Here is a 23,480-nt window from a genome sequence, read left to right on the forward strand (position 1 = left end):
AGCTATTGGGGCTGCTTCGAAGTATGATCGCCTATATTGACGCCTTTTTGCAGTACCATTTGTGCCATGAGATGTGGTTGAAATACACCTGCACAGTACCAGCTAAGCGGGAGGCGTCAGTATTGTTTTTTGCAGGTACAATTTTGGTGATCGCCGTTGGATACTCTTCTAGTGCGATGTTTTCTTTGGTGGGAAAATAACAATTCCATTTTCTCGGGAAATGACGTTGCTAACAGTGGTAGTTGTTTTTGCGTTAATCGGTTTACTGTTGTGCCATTCGTGTGTGAGATCAGTGTTTTGGGGGATGATAGGATATTTCCATTAGATACAATATTAACATAAGATGTGGAATTGACTGGCCTGTTTTCCGTGTCTATAGCATCTGTGAACTTTGCCTCTTCCTTCCGGGTGCGAAGTCGTACGGGGCGGGGGTCTTCGTTTTGCTGAGTCAGTGGTAATACAAGAATGTGCGGTTGTCATGGCAGGTAATCCTTCGCCGGTGATAGCCAGAGGTGAGGGGTGCAGCTATTGCAGGTTGCGAAGAAGGAATTATGGCGTCGTAGTTGAAGTTATATAGTAACTCATACAGCAGGAAAAGGAAACTGTCATAAATCAATTATCAATACGCTTACGCGTACACAACTGGTGAAAAGTGAATAGCTCTCAGACTGAGGAATTTATCTATATAAAAGTGCAAGTCCCTATTTGTGGATAAACGTATAAAAGGTGGAAAAAGGCAGGAGCGATATGAACGCATGTACAACACCTTGGCCACCTAGCGGAGAGAGAGAGAGAGACTATTACCACGTCTGTTAAACCTTCTTTTTAAGTCATCACACCCATTTTGCATGTCATAAAGTTTGCAGTGAAATATAAAATGGATGCATTGCCCAAAAGAAACTTATATAAAAAAAGTAAGTTTTTTATTGATCATCTTTCTCTCTTCATAATGTATTTTATTCAAGAAAGCCAATATCTTAAATAAAGCATATTTTCCTTTTAATATAATTTTTACAATTATTCATTCTTAAATATTCTATCTGTAGATTTAAGTTGCCTTTCTTCATAAATTAACTTCGATCTCAGAGAAATGGCATCTCTAAATATTCAGTAACTTGGCATCAGATCACATAAGAGATTTGTTTTTCAGAAATTACTACTAATCACGTTTTGAGAATTATCATGGTTTCGAGAATGTCTTATGTGATATTTAAGTTAATAAGTCAAATATAAGTACACTCCTAATAAAAGTACTGCAATAAAAGTACAGTAGTTTAATATCTGATGACAATAATGAGGATCCCCCCCCCCCAACGATTAAACTTAAAAATCTTACATTGCATCTCATGCTGTTAGAAGCGTTGAAAATTTTCGGTATTCACTGCACGCGCGTGCCTTATGAGGATGAAACTGTAAACCCGCTTCTAAGCAATCGAATTTTAAATGAGATGATAATCGTAAAAGCGACAGTGGAATTCCATGGCTATTTATTACAAGACGTCACGAACTTTTATGATCTTCTTAGGAGGAGGATATGCATTCACAATATTTCGGAATGACTGAAATATCTAAGGCCAGGGAGTGTTAGTCTTCTTCCTGGATTCTTTTATTAAGTGAGCGAAATTTCTGCGGTGAATGTTTGATCTTTTAGGGTGCAAAATAGCTATCAGGTGGATTCAGGTTATGCCAGAAATGCTACTAAATGTCCAGAAACCAGCACTGAAATTACTTCCTGCAGAAAACAAGGAACAGGATCTTTAGCGAGGATAAAGAAATGTGCGTTCATGGATAAAGAAATGGTGAAAAACATATTCTAATTTCAAAATTAACTTTCGCCATAATTCCTTCACTAGAATATTTATTGTCGGGATCGCTATGGAATAATAATAACAATAATACACAGCATTACAGGCTTTTAAGGCATGCGATGTTTCCAAATCGCCTTTCGCGGCATTATTTTATGATGATAATGCGTAAATGCATATTTTTGTGTGTTTATGCAGGTTTGCCAGGATGAAAAATTCGATCACCTGCATATGAGAGTGGCTCACCTTTAACTGCGAAAAGGCCTGATAAAAGTTCTTTACCTCCTAGACGGGATTCGAACCCAGGTCTTTTTAACCGGAGGGCTTTGTCGAAATCGACTGAGCTGCGGAGGCCCTCAGGTGCCCTCTATTAGCTGCAGTATTTCGTGTTGTCGTTTTCCGATTTGAGCATAGTTGAAACGGTAAAGTGGTCTGAAGATCGCATTCGTATTGTATTGCAGGTTTGCGCCGCAGAGCCTCTTCCTTGCCAGCGATGCAAATTAAAAAATGACATACCTTGAGCGTTTTGGGATCTACGATCAGGGCGTGCATGAAAAGTATAAAACGTTAGTAAACAGTATTAAGCACCATTTATTTGGTAAAAAGTTAGTAAAGGGTATTAAGAACACGCTCTCTCTCTCTCTCTCTCACACTCACACACACACACACACACACACACACACACACACACACACACACACACACACAGATACTATAATTAGTATACATGACTTTCCTCTACTTTGGCTTAGCACTGGCTGAAACATGGCTTATCGTAATATAACATCCATTTCAGTTGTGGTCACTTTGCTCTGCCGAAGATTCAGTCAGCCACATAACACATCATAATCTACACATCTCGCAAAAACAGATAAACCTATCAGTAAAACTCACTCCATTTACAAATAGTATAATAGGCCAAAGTAACTAAGGCCTCATGACCTTAGTTACTTTGGCCAGTTGTAAAGAAAAAAAAAGGAAAATCTATTATCATATTACGAAGATTTTCGTTATCACCACATTCCATCGATCCTTAAATTTCTCTGTATGTAATTGTTTCAATATAAGAAGACATTTTTGAATCATTCAAAGCTGTAAGATTATTAAAAATATGTATATTAATAACCTGCTGACAAGGAAACAACGTTGAGAATGAATTGCCTGAGGTCGAATGCAATCCTACTCTGCAACCCGTTTCGCAAACAGATAACTCGTTTCGGACTGATTATTTGCAATAAAAAAGCATAGACTGAATAGAGTTGCTATGTCCCCCCCCCCCTAATCTTTATGATTGCAGAGAAGGATCCCATTCGACCTTAGGCAATTGATTTTCAGATTTATGTTAAACATACCGAATGTGCAATTTGCATAATTAAACTCTCTCCATCCCTGTTATAGTACTACGCCTCAAAAGCAAGCAGATTATTAGACTATGTTGTCAGAAACATTTCCGGTTTCGTAAACAAGAGTATCAGGACTGTTTCCTGCTTTATCGGCTTGGCCATGCTTATCATAGTAAAGATTAGGCATGTTTATGACAAAAATAAGAAGTCGTGGCCACAATGTCGATGCAAAAGTGAGGTTTTGCTTTCGTTCTTCCCACATCGTATTTTCGCTAACTGCTTCATTTACCACAGCAAGGCACTTGACAGATTGTTGGTCCTCGTGATCTAATTACCGCTGATTAGTATATTGTGTATATTTCTTACATGTTCAAAATATTACTGACATTGATTTGGTTTTTACAGTGCACTCGTATTCTAGTTTACTTTAAACTAAATTTAACATCATTATAAAGTTATTTTTACAGTGGCTTGAAGTATACCTATTTGTTTTATTTTAAAATTAGAATTTGTTTACTTTACTCAAGTTTTCTGGTTCTTTTCTCCCATGTACATCAGTTACCGTGTTACATGATAATGTAGCACATCAGATAATGTGTTACATGGTTATGCTAAGTTGGTAAATCGCAAACAGAACAAACGAGACGGCGTTCCACTGTTACCCCGTTGTATAATGAACTTGGATATCTACTTAACACATCTGTGAATAATTAGAGCAATGCATTCAAAACGATAATACGATTCTAAGCCTCAGTCTGTTTGTTTGAGAGAGGATATGCTATCCACTCTGCATGTCAAAATTTACGCGCGAGAATGTTCGCTGATATTGATACTGTTATGCAGTTTATAACAGCTGACATTACATGGCTGTGTTCAGAATATCGAATAATAGGGGAACTCATTCTTCTGGTACAGTATTTAAGAAAATACAATTTTCGGGATTTTTTTCCCTTTAATGTTTTTCCGAAATCATAAAATCGTTCAAAGTGAATCTACTTTGATTACTTTCTCCTTTTATGGTCCAACTAATCATTTATGATTAACAATCCCAGACTCCGCTCATGGTGTACTTTTTTAGTGTTTATCGTGTATTCTGCTATTAACAAATCTTCAATTCACTTGTCCTGTCTTGATGTGTCATCCAGGAGGATGACTATTATGGATTTCTAGCCGAGATCCATAACGTGAAGTAGAGAAAGATAAGATGGTGAGGCTACAATCTCTTTCACCTCGCACTAGTATCCTATGTTTATAGATGTGTGGGTGTGTTCACCGGCCGGTTTGCTTGTGTTTGATAAACGAAAAACCCAAGTTTCCTGGAGAAAAATCCTTCGCCCTCCGTATGAGACCGGCTAACACACTATTTGATTGAAAACACCTGATAAAGGTTCCTGCAGTCATAGAGGTCATTCGAACCCTGGTCTTTCCAACCAAAGGGACTCATTCATGCCAACTGAGCTAGCTGTGAAGGTTCTCATTGGCTCTGTTACTATTAATTAATCAATCACTGGCTAAGGGATTCGAACTTTCGAATACAGTATCATGTATTAGAAAGTTTGAATCACCTTGCCAGAAAATCAATGAAACTCAATTAGCATTTCGGGTCACTTTTTTTTTTTCATTTTCTTTTATTAATTAATACTGAATGTACTCACAGTATTTAAATTATATTTTAAAGTTAAGCATGAATTAATGTGTAAATAAACGGCATCTGTTTTCGGCTATAATTTTTTTCCAAATCGAATCCATCTCGTATTTTTTATCTTCAGCAACGTTTTAGATATATTTTGAAAATGCCTTATTAGATTCTCGTACGTCAGAAGATCGGGTGGTTGGCATGTTACTTCTTAGCGATATCTGGAAGGTTTATAGAAATTCTGGATTTTTGGTCTTCATGATATATTTTTGGGCTATCTTAATTTTCATTTCAACCAGATCATTCGCAGCCACACAGTTTAATAAACACGCTTCGAAATTATACCTCAAAGAGTAGCTTTGATCTGGCTGAAAGGCTTTTAATGATTGGCCGAATGGCTTTTCATGAGTTATGGAGATTTCTTTTGTGTCTCCCATCCACAAACGGTTGTATCCCATAGCATCAGTACCGTAGGTGGGTGGGATTTTTATCGTCATTTCTGCTGTTTTATTTATCTTTTAGTTTTTATTTATTTTCACATTGTCTGGAGACCTTGCTCTGAAGCAAGGCCCGGAGTTTGATAAGTTCCATTTTCGTCTCTAAAGACCAAACATGGAACTCATTCAAACTCCAGGCCTCCAATAAGTGAAGCGGGGGTCTCACACCGCGTGATGAGATTCATCCGCAAACAAGCCATCAACTAGACCGTACACAGATAATTTGCCAGCCAGCTTAACTGATTTCAATCGCACGATGCAGTGAGAATTGACTTCAGTCTGTGATTTGAATGGACAAAATTATTCGAAAGATAATTCTGCTCTGACTAAATGGAATTTAAGGATGTTTAAAATCTCAATCTCGGATCTCAATCTCAATCTAGTTTGGCCATTAGGTCTTGTCAACCTGGATGTAGTTTACAGTTTAGTGAACCAGTACACTAAAGCAGCGGTTCTAGAATATGAAAAAGCATCCAGACTTGGTATGTTTTCCTACGTCTTAAATTAATAAAACAGAAATTATTAGGGATGAAAATTTCTAAGTCATTTCACATAATAGGAGCGTGCAGGAATAGAAAAAAGAATCCGTTGTTCGGCCAAAATAACCAAACGGCGCTTTTCATAGTGTGACTGACTTTCCGGGATTTATTTACGTATGCAGATGGTGCGAGTGCTTCAGTTGCTCACAATCAGGAAACCACACCGCTTTTGCCTCGTGTAGGCCTATTACACCTCGATGATCGTGACTGTTTGTTACATTCCTAAGGTAGCTCTCGTGACCGCGATTTTTCGGTCCAGACCAGTTTGATCTCTGGTCCTTTCCTTCCTTCCTCCGCGTAGCCTTTCAGGTTTGACTGCTTTGCAACGGGGCTCGCTTCCGCTTCGTCTCCTCAGGCTTTAGGTCAGGAGTAGTAGAACTGCAGGCTGTTGACTGCTCATCACTAGTCGTCTATCTGAGCCTGGCATTCCCGTGGCTAAACTGCCTGGTGACCCGGGGATCCAGTAGCCTCTTTCTGTTAGTATTCGAAATCATCGACATCCGTTGTGGGTGGCGGACCTTTAAAGAAAGGATTTGCCTCGTATGTAAACAAAAAAAGTGGCGAGAATCTGTTTATTGGAATTAAGTTTGGACAGCGTTTTCTTAAAGACAACTGAAGTCACCGCACACCGTGGTTTCGCTTTCGGTTTTCCTGGACAGGCGACATCTGTTCCGAGGAGGTAAGAGCCAATCATGAGGGTAATTGCTTTTCATATAGCAACGCGAGCAGTTATTTCATTACTGTCATTATGTCGTCATTACCGACGACAGTGTTAGCAATAATACCAATGAATTCAGTTAAGATAAGCTTTTAGGAACTTCTGTGTTTCCATTAAACCGGGTATTCAAGTTTTTAAAGACCGGCGACAGATTTCATTATCAGGTTTATTTGGTTAAAGACTGTGTATTCAGAGTTGCTATTTTTATTTTGTTTAAAGTAATGCTAGAAGTTTCAGTTATTTTCCTCAATCTTCTTATGTTTGAATACGTTTTCAATTTAAATTAGACACTTATTACTCTTCTAAAAACTCCTAAAAATCCTAGCTTCGTTTTTAGGAGTAATTTTTCAATGATACTTGACTGTTTTCAGACCCACCGAATTTCCATTCTGTCCCAGTGTGTTTTGCCCTCCTTCATGCTGCATCCCAAATTAAAAATTACAAGGAATGATACGTAGTACTTTTGCATTTCAAATTTATACATAATTTCATTTCTATTTTCTCCCTTCAAAAATTAATGTCTCGGTTACCATCTTTAGCCATTAGAAATCAAATCAATAAGTGGGATCACTCGGCAGATGAAAAATTATCATCTGCCATCTGCTCGTCTGTTAACTGTTCGATTTACAGGTGGACGTAAGGATTGAAAAGGTTTATTTTTAAAATACGTTAAAGTTCTATTTTTGTAATCTCAACACTTCAAAGTATTGCTAAGAAAATGCTTTGACTTATTCGGATTTTTTTTTTTTTTTTTTTTTTTTTTTTTGTGTGTGTGTGTGTGCGTGTGTGTGTGTATAATGTAGAACATGACATCATTTTCGGAAACCTTTCGATGTTTTAGTACCAAAGTACAATTCTGAGTCAAGAAAACAAATGAACCCTTGAAAGATATAATGATTATTGAATAAATAAAATTAATTTAACTGTAATATTGACAACAGTTTAGAAACGTAACTTTCTTATATTTATAGGGGTTTTATAAGACATTTTTTAAAAGCCTGTCATTAGATTTTTTTTCTTCTTTCTGAACAAGGAGTTTCTCTTGGACATTTCATAACCAAAATGGTAACCAAAAGAAACCATATTTATACTGAAGCTAACATTTTCACTCGTGCTTTATGAAATCATATTCATAAACTGGATTATTGAAAGTACCTTAATTTAAAATAATAGGATTAAGGTACCATAAGAATTTCTGTTTCTGGTTACACAGAAGATGACGGAAATCATTTCTCAAATTAACTCCATGCGTAAAAATCTTCCTCCGTCGGTCTTCCCTTCTTAAACTCTGATGTTGAATAAGAAAAACTTGAATTTCCTCATCTGTTTAAGAATTAAAAACTCGATATCTTCATTTATGTATTCTCGACATAAAGGGTCGAATTTGGCATCACTTGTTTCTGTTAAGAATAATATCCGATAGTTTTCCTTTTACAGAATCTTTTATTATAAAAAGTGTACATATCTTTAAAATCTTAATATTCAGGAGAAGAAGATGATATTCGAGATGGTAGCGATGTTAAATAAGTGTACCGTATGGATTTCTTCTTATTATTAATTTTGGCGACTAATTATCATGATTATTAACAATTTAAAATTTACGAGTGGTCTGTATCCCCTTTCTACATTCCTCGATAAGAACAAATATTTTTTATGCTCGTTCAATATGATAGGATATAAATAGTTTTATTGACGGTAATTCAGTGATATCTAAAGGTAAAGGTCTAGTACAGCACTGATTTTGTTAATTCGCTGATTTCAAATTCTATTTCTTAATTTGGGAATCACCAATATTATCAAAAATTATAAACCATGGGAAATCGCTACTTCTTTCGTCTTTTAGATATATTTTATTTTATTTTGTTTATTCGTGTTTTGAACAGAATATTTTTAAATAAAATATATTCTGATGAATCTTTTCCTAGAACTCTTATCTTTTCCTAGATTCTTATAACGGTGTTCTCTCTCTCTCTCTCTATAGACTTATTAGGCATATGTTAATAGAAATGTGAAAAGTGTGATGAACTGATCGCTAATGTAAGTTATTTTATGTCTCCCACTCACGAAATGTTATAAACCTATAACATTTCGTGAGTGGGTATTTGCATCAATATCGTTGGCGGCAAAGGAATTTTTTTATAATTTTTATTTATTTTTTGTGTTTTTTAATATAATCTAGAAACCTTGTTCTAAAGACCAAACATGAAAAATTTCAAGCCACTTCCAGCAAACCGGCGAATGACATTCATTTCCCTCCTAAACACAATCACCAACAACCATGCTCAGGGTTCGACCACATTAACCACTATGCTAACTAGGCCGGAAATTATCGCATTATCAATATATATGAGGCTGGCTAATATATAGACTAATAACTAATATATAGACTGGCTAACATATGTGCAGATAGGAATAACATCCCTGTCGGAGCATTAATGGGGTTACTAAGAAACAGCTTTCTTGGTCGTGCAGGAGATTGAACATAACATGGATGGGAAAATCAAACAGAATATTTTCTAAAATGGGTGTCAGTTCAATGTCAGTAAATGTAAAGTCATTCAATTCGGCGTGATTAGATATCCAATGTCATATTATATTGGTGGGATTAGGCTAGAAGAAACTGATGAGACTACGGATCTTGGAGTGTTAATAGATAGGAAGTTAAAGTTTAGGGACCCATGTGACAAAGATTGCAAATACAACTCAAAAAATAATTGCAACGCTCAAACGAACGTTCATATGTAAAGATAAGGATGTTATTTTTCCTCTTTACAAGGCCTTGATAAGACCTCACTTGGCCTATTGTGCACAGGTCTGGTCTCCTGGTTTCCGTTGTGCTTCTGATATATTGGAGAGAGTACAAAGGAGAGTGTTAAAATGATATCAGGATTGTGGAATACTGATTATGAAGACAGATTGAGAATTTGTAGACCGCAGACACTAGCAAACAGGAGAAAGAGGGGTGATATGATCGAGACTTACAAACTTCTGAAAGGGTCATACAGGATTTCAATTGATGGAATTTTTCAATTTATGGAGGGTGGGGAAAGGACGAGAACGCATCCTTGGAAGCTGAAAACGAAGGCCACCAAGAAACGAATGAGGGCTAGATTTTTCTCTCAGAGGGTGGTTGCGTGATTGGAATGGATTGCCTTTGGATGTTGTGAGTGCAAACAGTGTGATTGAATTCAAGAATAAATATGATAGCTGGTGTGTGTGTGTAGTACGTGGTCTCCCTCAATGAGTCTCTGACTCCCTGGAGGCCTCTCTTAATAATAATAATAATAATAATAATAATAATAATATGCGAAAAATGGTATTTATGGTAAATCTGATGTGACGATGAATGCCCTTTTTTTTAAATACATTTCTGAAAAATAGAGAAGCACCAATACAGCAACATTCATTTTGTCTATCCCTGCGTCGATATACTGCACATGCTATTCTTCAGCTATGGCTGAACAAATGTTATCGAAATTGAGTCTTTGGAATCTACACAAAAATTGTGTGGATTCCAAAGGGTCCATGTGGTCATTGTGCAAGTTTAATCCAATCATTTGTATATGCAAACTTTGAAAAATGTATCGAAATTAAATCAAACCAACCACTCCTCTCCGGGTAGATGAAATATAATAAAATGTGGAAATTACAATATCCGATGAGAAATGATGGTTTCAGTGGACTATTTTATTGATTGTTCATTCTAGCTGAAGTAACTTAGGTGATGAGGCCAGTGCATTATATCGAAAAACTGCATGTTTTAGCAGGATTAAAAAAAAAAAAAAACGAATTTTCCGGAAGGAAACCCTGCCACATCCGGATGTAACCAGCTCATTTCATGTGAAAAACATTATAAACGTTTTTTCACATGAAATGAGCGGATATCGAACTACTCTATTTCATTAGTAAAATTTGGCAAATACTATTCGATATAGCAGTAATAAATTTGCTTTAGCTGTCCGTCTAATTTAATGAAGTTTTTATTTACTATCCTTCTATAAAATGTGTTCAATAGCCGCCGTTTTAATTTCATGATTTCAGTTCTTCTTTCATAACGAAAATTTTCAAAACAACTTCCATCTCAATCTAACACACTTGCAGGTCCAAGTTCAATTGTTGTGGAAATAAATGACATCAGCAGACAAGAATGTTATTACTAATTTTTTTCTGAGTCTCCGATCATTATGTTGACCAGCACTGAAAACGTTCTTACAAGTTTTGTGAAGGTATGGTGACGGCTCATTCGGTGGAGCAGCGGTCATGAAAATACCTTAGAAAATAGAATAATAAGAAACAGAAACAGAGCATCGCATCAAGGAGAAAATGATTGGAGAGAGATAAAGAGAATGAGAGAGAGAGAGAGAGGGGTCATCTGTTTTGCGTATTCTTCTCTTTGGGAGACAGCATCGAGCATTCTGAGGGAAGCTTCAGGCCTAGGACAACATCCAAATGTGAAGATAGTTTTCTAAGGTCGGACTGAGTTCATATTTCAGTAGTATTTTGAGTTGAAAAGCTCGAAGCAGCAGAGCCTTCGACGCTCAGTCGGTATAGACGAAGCTTTTTGGTCGGAAAGACTTAGGTTCGATTCCCGTCCATGGTGTGAGGAACCTTCGTCTGGTCTCTTTCGACTGAAGGTGAATCAACCTAAAATTGCTAAAGGTGAGTTAGTCGATCTCATACTGAGATAGGGTTTTTTTTTCACCCGGAAACGCGGATTTTTCGTCCCTAAGAACAGGCAAAGACTAATCGAAGTTAGTCAAACAAACTTGAGTTGTTGATATTTAAAAAGAAGGGGAAAAAAAAAACGTTTTCAGGATCCCAGATACTAGATTTGAATACCATGCATAATCAACAAACAGCATGAATACTTAAAAACTGAAAAAAAAAAACAATCATAAATAAATTTAAAAAGTAAACAAGGTAAGTAAGGAGAAAGTAGCGACTGCAATTTAAAAAGGAACGGCCGCTTGGCTGGCATTATTTTAATCGGGTTTTTGTAGGTCGCATTGTGGGGTTACTCATGTTATTGTGGCGCTGGAGTCTAAGAGAGCAAATCTAGATTCGTAGTAATTTAACACACTCGTGCTATCCAATTCAGTGCTGGTTGCTAACTTTTTTTTATTTTTTTTTCTGTGTGCTTAGTCTACTTTTCTGATCAGATTTTTTTTTAGTAACCATCTCTTTTTTTTTGGAAGCAGTCCTTACATTTTTAGAAGAACGTACCGAAATCATTAAGGCACTAATAATTTCGGTGCATTATCAATACAACCAACATTATGTTTAGGAAGAGAGAGAGAGAATGGAAGTTGAAACGAAGCTAATAAGTTCGTTTCATCATCCTGATTTGAAAGTGAACAAAGTTTAATAGGACGTTTTTTTCACTTTAAAACCACTCTGTTTCTTTAATTAATTGGGGTGAATTTGAAAAGATGAATACTTCCTTGCGGATCGATAATATTCATCTTAAAACCAGCAGATCGAATTTCTGCCTGCTGATTCTGGCAATAATTAGTGATTCAAATGTGAAAAGATGAATAGCAAATAGCATCTCTTGATCACTGAGTGAAGAGAAGAGTTTATTTTTAAGGATGCTCATTTTTGAGAATGGTAAAGATGAGTATACCATACGCTAAAAGCATGTTTTTTCAACGAAAAGAAACTTGCATTATTTCTTTAGCAATAAGCCTTGTATTGCTCTTCCTCCATAATGCAAATCCATCTTAGAATACTAGATAATAATATAAGAAAAATATATTATACTTCATGCCGTACTAGAACATTTCGCCGAGGATTTAATGAGGGTCTTGACTCGCGTTTATCGGCTGTGCGTTAAACAACTGATTATTCACACCACGTATCTTTGCAAAGAAAATTTCTTTACGCACATTTAAGTAACCAGTAGAATTACTTAAATGTTTGTTTTGTTGGTCGTTTAAACTTAATGATTCTTGTGAACAAAGTTCTAAAATGTTTTTGAACAGCTGTCGTTACAATTGAAAATTACTAATATATCTGTATATTAAATAAATTTATGATATACATCCATAAGAGGTAATTAAATTTTTAAAGAAATACTACTCCAGACAAGTCCTAAGATTTTAGGAAACTTTTTAGAAAATACGTAATATTCTTATCACGTAATCCAATAATTTCATCATAGTAACGTCTGATAAGAACTCCGATTCTTTTATTTCATTGTTAATTTGTTGTGTGTGTGTGTGAGAGAGAGAGAGCTTCACTATTCAAGTTAACTTTTCATCTATCAGTAGAAGCGTCTTTAGAGTATCTACCAGAGACTCATTAAGGAAACGCAACTCGGGACAACGAGAATTCCAGTCATAATCAGAGTTCATTTGAACAATTTCTCCTTACACTTGTTTAGTAAGTTTGGGAAGAGAGTTTTCCTTTGTTTTTTTCCTCGAAGGCAATTGCTCCGATGCTGTTTATTTCATTTTTTGTCTTTCTGGCGTCGTATTTGCCTCAAGAATCAACCTATTTGCCTATTTCGTTTCTCGATGGACAACTTGATAGAGACCTCGTTACCTAATTTCTCTTAGACTGCAGTGATTTTTCAACGGCAGTATAAATATACTCGTCGTGATGGAGCGAAAACTAGTAATTTTAATAAGAACCGGAAGAGCAGGCGAGAGAAGTCAGTTAGAACGAAGAGGAAATACGAACTAGGTGACGTCAGTAGCAGGTGCGTAATTAAAGGGCAGATGAGATTCAGGACTAACTCAAAATCTAAAATGAACCATATTTTTTTGAATGTGAGTTTCCTTCTGAATTACGAGAAGATGACTTAGAGACGTTTTCCTATCACAGGAGATGTTTTCTCTCTGACTCAAAAATAAGCTTAAGACGGAAGCTAAACGAAGTGGAACATGAGATAATTCGGACAAAATGCGTTATATAGGTTATCTGATTTAGCACACAAAGCACCGTAGGAGTGCACATAAAATATTCACGGCCCTAAAGGGTTCGTGGGTTGTTACACTTTGCGGGTAATCACCATTGACAATGACCTGATTCCGTCATTTGTGTTGTCTGGCTCTTGAACTCTATTGATGCAAGCAGTTCCTTTTATCTATGCCATTCAAGTTATCTTTTATGTGTCTAAAGGCTAAACAGATCAAAAGACCTGCCAAATACTGTTTGTTGGTATTACACGGGCACTAACAGCGACAAAAACTGTTTTAACTATCACCAGAAAATGATGCTTGTGGTTATTTGAGAATTTAGGAACCGTTAAGCCATTTTAAGGAGGTCAAAGAAAACACAGGCAAATTTTTATTACTTTTTCAGCTTTGTATGAGTAAGGCTTTCATTTTGGTGGGTGAGTCCAAATACTTTCCCGAAGGACTCACAATATTTCATGATTATCAGACTGAAAATGAAACAGTGCGATTTCAGTAGGATGTGCCAAACACATCTCTATTTCACGAGTGTGCAGTTTTAATACACACAACAGTGATATTCTAGCAGAAAAAAGATCACTTGCGACGATATTTTATCTCCGGTGAGAAGAATAACAAATCATTCTTTGGGGTTATCTCATTTTGGATGTCGTAGATTACTAAAAATTCCAAATACACAGTGTCAAATAAAATAATTCATTACTGCAAAGAATTATTATACATACATTACATATACTTGATAAATTTACAAAATTAAACAAGAAATATTTTGTTAATTTTAACCGCCTGGAGTAATCCCATCAGCACAGTAATAAAGAACATGACCATCATCGTCACTGATATCTTATAAAATGGCTCCAGCACTTTGGATGAAACAAATATTTAATATTAAATGTTTGTTTTTAAATGTGAACATTATGTTAAAAGTTTATTTTAAACATTAATGTTATGTTAAATATTAATATTCGTTAAATTTCATGTTATGCTATGTGCTTTATGCAAAATGTTAATATTAATATTATGTTAACTGTTAATGCTGCGTGCTTTATGTTAAATATCGATATTAACAATATGTTAAATATTAATGTTCATATTAGGTTAAACACTAAAGTTATGTTCTTCATATTAAATTTTAATATCATGCCCTTTATGTTAAATATCAATGTTAACATTCTATTAAATGTTTGCTTTTAAATGCGAATATTATGTTAAAGATTTATTATAAACATTAATGTTATGTTATGCGCTTCATGTTAAACGATAATGTTACAGTTATGTTAAATATTTTTATGTTAAACGTTTAACGTTAATTGTTAATGTTATGTGTTTTATATTAAATGTTAATGTAATGCTAAATGCTTTATCTTAAGTGTTAATTATACTAAACATTTTAAGCGAAGAGCTCAGGGTTTCAACGTTGCCCTTCGGTTGGCAAGATCGGGGTTCGCATTCCGTATGGGATGCAAAGAACCATTATATCAGGATTTTCACCTGAAGGTGAGCTAGTCGATCTAATTCGGAGCTGACTTGAACAAAACATTTTCCTCCCGGAAACTCGATTTCCTCCTTCGAAACAAGCAAATTGGCCAGGAGAACACACGAAAATTAGATACAAATGGCCATAGGACTAACCATTCTATCCTGGAAGGATAGGATGGTTAGTCCTATACAGGATGTGCGTAAACGCACATCAAAACCATGGGAAGAAGATGAAGAAATGTTTTATATTAATGTTATGTTAAATGTTAACATTATGTTAAATGTTAATATTATGTTAATTTATGTTTAATATTAAAAGTATAACATTTAATTCTTATATTGTTAAGCGCAATTTTAGAATTTAATATCATTTATTCTTCCTTGCATTCTTTATATTAGCGAAATAAGTATATAATTTGTTAATGTTATGTATGGGTACTGTGCCCATACGTCTTTTATTTAAGAGGACAGTCCTTTATTTCACTGCTCTGTCCTTTAGATTTTTTTTCTTTTCTAAAATGGCCATTTTGTCCTTTATTTTGTGAATTAATTTGAATGTTGTCCCGCAGCACACGGCCCATAGAAACATGAAAGTATCAATTCACTGGCGTTCGTGTGCGTGTGTACATGTTGTACTTGACTCCGTGTGCAGTGTAGTGTAGAAGCTGCGGTAGGAGTGAGTTTGAAGTTGCGACGTTGCGTTGTCACTGGTGTACTAAAAGTGTATTAAAAGTTATGTCACCAGTGAAAAGATCCATGAATGGCGACAAAGTGACGAGTCTTGCCAACGTAGATGGGTTGAAAATTTTAAATATTTCACAGATAAGCACGTATCTTTTAAAAACATTTTAAAAATCGCTGAATTTTGCTTATGTCTCCCTGGATCTAATGCTCCCCTGAACGAGTATTTTCACTAGTGAACGATATGCGGACCTGTGAAAAAAACCAGTTAAAAATCGGAACATTGAAAGCATGCATTTATACCAAATATAACTTTGACATGGATTGTATACAGTTTTATGAATTTTTAAAACACAAACCTGATTTATTAAAAAAAGTTCATTCTTGTGAAAACTATCAAAATTAATTTTTAAGTAATAATATGATTATTTAAAATGTTATGCGTATGCGCATATTTTATAATAAATGTTATAAAACTTTTTAGTTTTAGTGAAACAAATAAACACAACCAGCTTTTTTTATTATGAAACAATTTCTGATTTGTCCTTTATTTTCTCCAAAAAAAATAGGGTCACTTGTCTGATGGTAGTAAATACGACCTACATCGTTTTCTTTGTCCTTCAGTTGTCTGTATCCTCTAACTGCAATTGGGAAAAGCAAAATAGATGAATAGGCGAGTAAAAAAAATCGTTCTACCTCCATATGACACCGACTTAAAAAGATCTTCAGCTGAAACTCCCTCCTAAATGTGCTTCCCGTCCTGTATAAAATTCAAAGACACTTCTTTCGAACTGAAAGGAATTGTCGATTGCTGCGCTATGGGAAAGTTCTGACTGATTTATTTATTTTGCTTGCCAGTAGCCAGTTCACCTCCAAGGATTCCTCTAGGCAATCTTTGGGGATCTCTTGCTGCAGAACAAAACGTTTCAAAAAGACTTCTATAAATAGAGCTTGAGCTCTGAAGCGCCAGTCTTTAGTGTGATTTATGATTATTATTATTTATTATGTATGGCTTGATTTACTTAATGTCTTCATGTATGATAGTTTTTCTTCTGATTCATATACAGCATTCTTTGTCTGAAGAACTGATTTCATGTTATAAAAATAGACACTTTTCTTTGCTATCTGTAATTATTTCATCCCCAACAATAAGTTCTGAAGTCACTGCAAATTTTAGATGCAGTTAGTGGAAAGTATGTTTTCCAACTTTCGGGCTTTTAAAACAAATCTTGTATACTGACAACAGTTTGGATAATAAAAACGAAAGGTTAATCTTCGAGTGGGGGGGGGGGAATTGAAATTTCCAAGAGTAGCTCAAAGTTAACTTGTCGTAGTTATTTTCATAGTCGTGAGTACAGTGAATGAGTTCAAGGCGAAGTATGATGGCCATTGCGTGAGTAATGGTTAGTGTGGGCCTTCCTCGATGAGTCTTGACTGCATGGACATGCTCGGGTAATAATAATAATAATAATAATAGTAATTAATAAATCCCCTAAGGTCAGTTAGTTCCCAAACGGAACAGTCAGAGCTCTTTTGCTTTCGGAAGTCGGAGAGAGAGACAAACGATCTCCATAAGGTCACTTAAGGATCAAGCTGAATAACTGGAAGATGACCTCGTACAGCATTTAAGGCATATAAAGATTTTCCCTCACGCCCTTACTAGCTACACTTTTACACAATTTCCATGGACGACTTTTTGTTCTCTGCTTGTCATGTGTGGACCATTTCTTGTGGTAAATGCCTCACAAATGTTTCAATTATTTTTCTTAAGCATAGTGATACACAGTAAGCTGCAAACCCTTTTAGTAACTTATTGCGTATATTTCTATCATGTCTATTCACAAATTTTTGTACTCCTCAGGTCTTCAATCTGTTCTCATAAGAGTATTTCCCAGATTTGCTACCATCTTGGTCACTCTCCTCTGGATCCTTTTCATCGCTTCCTTATTCCCAAGGAATAATCCAGATGTCACAATGTTTGGCACTTATAAAAGAGAGATATTAACCTATTTATCTCTACTTGTCAGTGTGTTATTAAGCATCAAAGTAATCCCATGAGCTATTCTATCCACTTTTGAAATATGCCCTCTGAACTTTGGCTCCCTGTCTATCATCATTCCGAAATCGCTAGTTTCATAAATCTCCTACAGTCCATTTCCGTTGACGTAGTATTCCACCTTAAGTTGTCGGTATTGACGATGTATTTTGGATGGAAAGACCTGGGTATGAATCCCCTCTAGGAGATGAAAAAACCTTTAGAACGGATTCCCCCCCCCCCGAACGGTGATTTAACCGGCCTCATACAGAGGTGTCAGGGTATTTCATCTTACGAAGTAGGCAAACTGGCCAGACCCGTGTTCTGCTTGCAGACTGGCACATTATTCTAATAGCATTAGCCGCCTCGGCCGTAATTCTTAAACGGTATCAACAACAGACGTCAGTGTAGTACCCAGCTTGTAATCTTTTATTCTTTAAGTGCATAAACCGCACACTTTTTCTCATCCAATGGGCTACCATTATCCATTTCCTAAATTCTCAATTTATTTAAATCATCTGCTGGATCTTCGCATTATTAATTTACAAAATTACATGATCGGACAAAGTACAGAGCATTGTAGACCTTCGCTGATGACCTGCCACCTCCTGTATTCTACGTATTATACTATTTCCATCCGCCACCATCTTATTCATATCCCTCCTAATTTGCTTTACTTCAGTGAATCACTGGTTAGATCCTTCACAAGGTCAATTACAAGAATGAACAGCTTCGATAAAATATTAAAATCTCTAAATCAGCAAGCTGTTGAGTTAATTATGTAGCATAAGTCGCCTGCCAGACAAAACAACTTTTTAAGATGCATTTTCAGTAGTTCATGTAATAGCTATCGGGTATCTTATCATATACATACACGCTGACCTTATCGGGTACGCTGTCCACCTGCCAACCAGACCGAGAAATATTCCATGAAGCTTTTCTAACAACTATCCATCTTCTTCAGACAATGTAGAATAACCTACAACCAATTTTGAAATATTCTCGCCACCTAGTCTCTCAATTTTCAGTCTATTCATCGTCGTATCTAAGCTGTATTAGAACTTCTCCAGCACTCGCATGCTGGATAGAAGAGATTACACCTTTTTTTTCTTTTTTTTTTTTCTGGGGATAATCAAGAATTCTTCAGGATAAACAAGATTGATTGAAAGAAATAGTGCGCACCAACAGTTCTAACTGTGTAAAATGATCAACTCGCTAATGAGTACCTCGTTAAAGATCAACTCGCTAATAGTCGCTGATTAAAATAATGATTGTCATTCACAGTGTTCTTATCTAAGAAATATTAGCGAAAATGCATCTTAAAGATTGAAAGTTCTTTGTTTGGCAGGCGACTTCTGCTACATAATCAACTCAACAGCTTGCTGATTTAGAGATTTTAATCCTTAATTGGAGCTGTTCATTCTTGTAATTGACCTTGTGAAGGATCTCACCAGTGAGTCACTGAAGTAACCTTTCGGTTGTAGACTATCACGAGGGATTAGCGTCGTCATAAGTGCTATTGTGACACAAAACGTAATTTATCGTCACCTGGTATGTCTGTGATGGTGTTGTTCAATAGAACTGAAGTAAAATGAATTGTCGCTGTTTTTTCTGTGCAAGAACCATTTTCTTTTCATCTCCTTTTTTTTTTTTTCGAATCTCGAGAATTTTAATTTTCTTAGCCTTTAACATGTCATACATTTAAATTAATATTTTCTCGTTTTTTTCTTCCACAAACATATAACAACAGAAAATGTCATTTTGTCGTTTTTTTTTTTTTTCTTTCTCGGACATTTCATTTTAGGCGTTACATGTTGATTTTTTATTATTCAGCTAACAACAACCCTTTCTATTTTTTATTTTTATTTTTTTATTCTTGTCTTCTGCATCTCTTCCTAATCCACCGCAGCTTATTTCCAAGTTCTGGTGTTATTTATTAACTTAGTTTAATGAGCGTTACAACGAAGATTAATAATCCTTGTGCAATATTCATTAAAATGAGTCTTTCTCGGCATTCATTTTAAGTAATTAAATGCTATTAATTTTTAAGAGAGACAATAAAAGTAAAAATGGAAAACTTTCATCATTCGAGAAAGATATTAATGGGACGCAAGAGTGGGACAGAATCATGAGGGGATCGACACGCGAAAGTAAGCATCGTATTTGAAATTACAAACATAAATATAACGAAATCACTTTCGTTAATCGTTCTCGTTGCTGTCAACAGTTAAAATACAGCTCAGTTTTTTTTTTTCTAAATAGTTAATAATAAGGATTCCGAGGAAGCCAAACATGCGGAAAAAATAAAAGGTTCTCGTGAACTCGGAAGAAATTAAACGAGCTCGAGTCATAAGGATTTCGGCGAAATAATATCCAATTGGAGTGTAGTGTCCTGACGCTTGAAACGTTCCATGTTTCAAGAGCAGGGTTATCTAACTTGAAAGCCCATATTCATAGTCAGTGGTACACCCAAAGGGGGGGGGGGAGCAAGGGACTCTGCCCCCTAAGAAAAAGAAAAAAAAAACACTACAAAATTTTCTAAAAATCTTTCCTAATTAAAATTCATTTTTTAAAATTTATGTTATCGTGTCTTCTATTGCTATACTACTTATGAATTGGCGATCATCGCAGATGCTGAGTCATAGGTCGTATGCGATGCGTAGTGTGTATTCTCAAATCGTCTACTCAACTCCAAGATTAAATCCTGAGCGCGCTAGAACTATAAGATTAAAACCTTTTGTGGGTCTCTGCGTAAATTAAAGTTATTTGCATTTTAGTAAAGTTATATGTAGCACTGAACCCTCTCAGAACTAAGAAATCGTCCAAGGCCCTTATCCGGATGTTTAGCCGCACGTGGACAAATATAATATCTCCACGCTCCATTGACGGAATGTGGAAATGAGTATAAAAATTTATTCTGCTAACTAAAGGGCCTAATTATAGGCGTTTAGCGTAACAACATTTTTTTTTAATTCTTCGACAAAAAAAATGATTTTTTATTTTCGTTTTTGCATTAAGGCCACGGTCTTGATTTCATCGTATATTTGTCCATATTGTCTCTATAGTAGGCATGGGCTGTTATGCTATTAGTATAACCCTGCATTGTCTTATATAATACTCTTATATAATACTGCTAATGTTGCTGTAACCACATTAGTGGGGTTCTCACAATAATGTTATATAATTTATAACGTTAGCACCGGTGCCACAATAACACACATATCGTACCAGTTTTGCTGATAACATTACCATGGCTGTCACTATAACACACTTATCTTTGTCCTCGTGGTTTAGTTTTATTTGCCTGTTTCGCAGAGGTAACCGGAATGCAGTCATCGTACTGGTTATTCCCGCGCGTTGCTGATTAGCATTAAAAAGAGTAAGAAAAATAAAAAAATCCCCCTCAAACACGTAGACCTGCTTATCCAGTTTTGCTGCTATACAGGACTCGGGTAATCGAGTATCCTTTATGGCGCATCCGGCCTGTTCTTATCTTTAGTGTACGATACAAGAAAATCTTTTAAAAAAAGAAAGAAAAGAAAAATGAGTGTGTGTGTAGGGGGGGGGGAGTGTAGCTTTAAAGAGAAGAAAAATTACGTCTGTTCCAAATATTTCGTGATTTCATATAGCGTGTTACTAAGCCGTGGTGACTAATTGCAGTACACGAGCCATCGTTCTTCCGTTTGAGACAGTGAATGGCCATAAAAGCACGTGACATTATTGAAGCAAACAACATAACCGGAAATCTTGGAATTAAAATTTTTCTGCAAATAATCTAAGTTCAGTCTCGTGAAATTTTATGGTGCAAAATGGTGTGCAGAAAATGTACTTTAATTGCATAGAATACAATTAAAGTACATTTTCTTGTACTTTAATACAAGAATAGAATATATGGAATGCACTTAATAGAATAGATGGAGGTCTTTTATAATAATAATAATTGCTGTTATTTTTGTTCTCTTTTATGTCAGCACTATCCATAAATGTCTGAAAACATAACAAGCTAGTATCACAAACAATAAAAAAGCAAGGTTGTGTCACACCGTGTGAGGAAAATCATCTACGATTTTTGTTCGACTATAGACTTAGTTGATATGATGACTATTCAAATAAAGGCTCCCCCCTTCCCAATTTTGTTGGAGACTGTTATTATTGAAGTTTTTAATTACGTCCAAAGAAAAATAATTAAAATATTAGTCTAAGATTATTAACATATTAATTAACGAACAATTAGAGCAGGAAATCAAAGGATTAGCAAAAATAATTGAAACTAAATATAATTTTAGGACGAATTGCTGCCTAAAATATCAGTAGTACAGAATACAAAAACTCTTTAACACGTTCATTGCCAATCACGCGATATCGCGCCATGCGAGCCACCACCAAGCGGCCGATCACGCGTTATCGCGTGGACGTCGCTAACTAAATAAAAAAAGGGAAAAAAAATTGGCCACCACACGAAATTCCAATTTTCAGCTTGGCAATGAAAGTGTTAAATGAATATGACAAGTTTCACAGAGAAGTCAGAAAGAAAAGATCAAAGGGAAATGCAGGATCCTTTGGCGTGCTGTAGAGACCGCTCTACAAAAAGAATATGAAGCTTGCGAAGCAAATGTTGAAATTAATTTTGTAAACCTGTGACTTTGATATATATGACGATACTGTTGAATGCAGACTTCAACATTCTATTCGAGTGCATTCTTATTCTATTAACGTATTACATATATTCATTAAAATACTTTATAAGAAAAATATAACTTTAAACGATCACACACACACACACACACACACACACACACACACACACACACACACACACACACACACACACACACACACACACACACACACACACACACACACACACACACAAAGAGATTTAGGCAACTATTCGAAGACCACCTTTGGAGTCATAGGTCATTATTACATTTTTTTACATAATCATAATAATTACATTTTTTTAATGTTCTCGTCTCTGCAATTGCAGTGTCTTAGCGAAGTGAAGCACTTTTAAATCAGTGCATCATCTGCACTGAGTGCTTACTTCCAATTAATCTAACGAGTTAGAATACAAATTACACGCACTAAACTGCATCCCACTGTGAAGAAGATAAATTGTTCCCTGTTAGAATAACTCACCGGTTGCTCTGGATCCACACTGTCAAGTCGGTTAATGGAAGATCCTGTCTGTTAACCCATTTTATTTTGAAACTGGTGTCATCTTCATGATCTATTTACTTTTTTCCATTAGAAAGGTGCTTTCACTTCCTGTGTTACCGTGAAACCATATGTCTTATTCATAAAGGTTAGAGAATATTTAACCCTAACTCTTTTATCTTCCAGTTCTTAACTTAAGAATGGGAAGTTTTAGAGATTGAATGACTTTCTCAGATTTGTTTACTCCGTTACCATGATTGTGAAAATAACTATTGGTCATAACTCGATCAACAAATAACTCACACACACACACGCACACGCACACACACACACAGCCGAGTAGAATATGCAACTTCCACTACTAGCTACCGCTATCGATGGATATCCTTTCATGGGCGCGCCAAAATACTTCCTTTCTCAGATTAAGGAAATGGAACTGTTTGAGTTGAAAATAACACACAAGTGGCTGGTGCTCACAGGTTCCCTGTCTCGTAGTATATTCATATCGTATATTACAGCAACGTAGTATCCAAGAAGTCGGCAATTTCTGAAATTTTTTGTGATATTATCGCACTACCTATGAATATACTTTAGCATTCATAGGTTTCAACACTTTATTGATGCTTCATGAATAGAAGAAAGAGCATGGACGACCAAGCCATGCGGTACTTCA

General features: G+C 35.7%; 1 protein-coding gene across 1 annotated transcript in view; it reads left to right on the forward strand.

Annotated features, from left to right (window-relative positions):
* Positions 1-797: 797 nt before the first annotated feature.
* LOC150108763 (protein O-linked-mannose beta-1,2-N-acetylglucosaminyltransferase 1-like) overlaps positions 798-23,480 on the forward strand; it is a 603,478-nt gene continuing 580,795 nt past the window's right edge. The window contains exon 1 of the mRNA XM_090416229.1: positions 798-914. The gene's annotated coding sequence lies outside the window, so the exon portion shown is untranslated. The remainder of the gene's footprint in view (positions 915-23,480) is intronic.

This window comes from Typopeltis vanoorti, chromosome 3 (genome assembly GCF_054136105.1).
Source record: "Typopeltis vanoorti isolate ZY-2024b chromosome 3, IOZ_Tvanoo_1.0, whole genome shotgun sequence".
NCBI classification, from domain to species: Eukaryota; Metazoa; Arthropoda; class Arachnida; order Uropygi; family Thelyphonidae; genus Typopeltis; species Typopeltis vanoorti.